This window comes from Ursus americanus, chromosome 2 (assembly GCF_024610735.1).
Source record: "Ursus americanus isolate L20-20 chromosome 2, mUrsAme1.1.p, whole genome shotgun sequence".
Taxonomy (NCBI): domain Eukaryota; kingdom Metazoa; phylum Chordata; class Mammalia; order Carnivora; family Ursidae; genus Ursus; species Ursus americanus.
Genome location: NC_142128.1, coordinates 105319048 through 105321648, shown reverse-complemented (window position 1 = coordinate 105321648; position 2601 = coordinate 105319048).

Below are 2601 nucleotides of genomic sequence, written 5' to 3'. Positions count from 1 at the left end.
GGAAGATTACTCCGCTATAAAAAAGAATGAAATGTTGCCATTTGTAACAACATGCGTGGAGCTAGAGATTATAATGCTGAGTACAATAAGTCAGTCAGAGAAAGACAAACACCATATGATTTCACTCATATGTGGAATTGAAGAAACAAAACAAATGAGCAAAGGAAAAAAGAGAGAGAGGCAAACCAAGAAACAGACTCTTAACATAGAAAACAAACTGATGGCTACCAGAGGGGAGGTCAGTGGGGGGATGGGGGGAATACGGGATGGGGATTACAAGAATGAAAACAATTAAATTGAGGTCATTATGAACAAATTTGGTTTAATCTAACTTTTTATTATTTGTTTCTATTTGTCTGGACTCTTCTGTGTTCCTTTGTCTCTCTATTCTTGCCTTCTAGTGAATTATTTTTTAATCTGCTCCCCATCCATTTACTAGCTTATTGGCTATATATCATTTTCATTACTTATTTAATGATTACCTCATAGATCATAACGTACACTCTCGGTTTACTAAACTCTGAAATAAATAAATGCCTTCATTCTTCCCTGGACAGCACAAGGCCCTTTAGAACAACTGAACTCCATTGACTTCTCACTTCCCCAGGCTCAACAGCTTGTGTTGCCATAAGAAACAAGTGTTTATTTACACAGTTCAGATTTGTGTAAATGTGCTCACATATTAACTTTTCCTGTTAATTTTCATTCTTCTTGCGTCTCCGAGCTTCCGTCCGGGCCACTGCCTTCTGCATGAGGAAGAACCTTTAGCGTTTCTTTTGGTGGGTGACAAAACCTTCGGTGTTCTTCGCCTGAAAATCATTTGACTTCGTCATTGTCCTTGAGAATATTTTTCCTGTGTAAAGAATTCTAGGGAGGCAGCTCTTCCAGCCCTCTGAATTGTCACCCCACCGCCCGCCGGGCCCCGTGTTTGTTGGGAAGCCGGCCGTCACTTGTATGCCACTTCGTTGAAGGTAGCATGTATTTTAAAAAGATCTAATTTCTTTGTCCTTGGTAGTTAGCTGGTTTACTGTGATGTGCCTAGGAGTGGTTTTCTTTGTATTCATCTTGCTTGGGGTTCATAATTTTTTGATCTATGGGTTCTTATCTTTCTTTGGTTTTGAAAAGGAAGGTGGCTTAAGCTGGAAGCAATAACAGTCCCAAACCGTCTGACTTCAGAGACGGAAACCACTGGAAGCCCCCTGATAGGGCTGGGCCGTTTCCAGTTCACCCTCACTCCTCACACACTACCCTGCAGAGTCCCAGCTGTAAGCCGGGGGCTTGGAAGGGCCCATCTTGCTTGGAGGACCTGATTTCCACTACTGTAGTTTTAGTCCCTTGAGTCCTTTGAGAACTCTCCTCAGCATCCGTGCTTTTGGAATCAGCAGACGCCTCTGAGGAAAAGTGCCTGCAAATTCTTACCCCACTTCTCTCAGTTCTGTCTCTCAGATGTTGACCATGCAATTTCCTCCCTCCCTCTCTCTGACGCATTCAAACAAATCCGGCACTCAATCTTTGCCCAGCTTTTCTAGGGGTTTTCCGCAAATGGACTGATCAGTACTTCCTAGTCAATCGTCGTAGGAAGCAAAGTATTCTTTAAGTTTAAAATACAACATTTCACTTTTTTCTTTCCTTTTTCTAAACTCTGAAGTTCCTGAGGGGAGAAATGATCTTATTTGCTTTGGCATGGCTCGCACTCAGCACAGCACTTGGAATACAATACAGGATTATTAGATATTTGTGGAGTAAAGGAATAAACACGGATTCTGCTTGGGATGGGTGGCAATTAAGGCTAATGGTTTCTATCCTTTACCAGAAATGGAAAAAGAATGTCATTCATGAACAGTAGTATGTGTACCCAGGGCAGGGCAGGGGGGGCTGTCCCCACTAAATGTAGTCATTTGGTTAAAATTTAGATCAACAGTTTTTTTTTCCCTGAAGAGGAGTATTTTGTCATTAACATCGGTCAGAATTGCTAACAGTGATCAGCATAGTAAGAAGCTCATGATTTTAGTTATTCTTTGTTTTAAAATTTCAGTAAAAGATGCCCTATCGTCTGCAATCCAGGGTGAACTGTTCCTCCCACATAAGCCCTGTTGTGTCACGGCTCGTGACAGTGGAGGAAGTGAGATGGTTATGGGGGACAGTACGCAGGGTTTAATGGAGACGGGTGCGTCCATGCAAGTGAGGGGTCAGCTCTGACACACTTCCTATCTCCTGACTGTCCTGCCTTTTACTGGGACTCAGGGAAATATGTCTCTGGATTGGATTGTTTTCAACTACACTTCTACCGATGAAACGGGCCACAGCACTGTGGTCGGCCAATGTTACAGAATTCTTTGCTCCAACTGGAGTGATCCCGTGTTTGGATTTCCTTTCTTTTTCTTTCTCTCTCTTTTTAAAATTTAGATTCAATTAGCCAACATATAGGACACCATTAGTTTCAGCTGTAATGTTCTATAACTTATCAGTTGTGTATAACACCCAGTGCCATCACACACGTGCCCTCCTTAATGCCCGTCACCGAATTACCCCCTCCCCCCACCCAGCTCCCCTCCAGCAGCCCTCAGTTTGTTTCCTATAATTAAGAGTCTCTCATGGCTT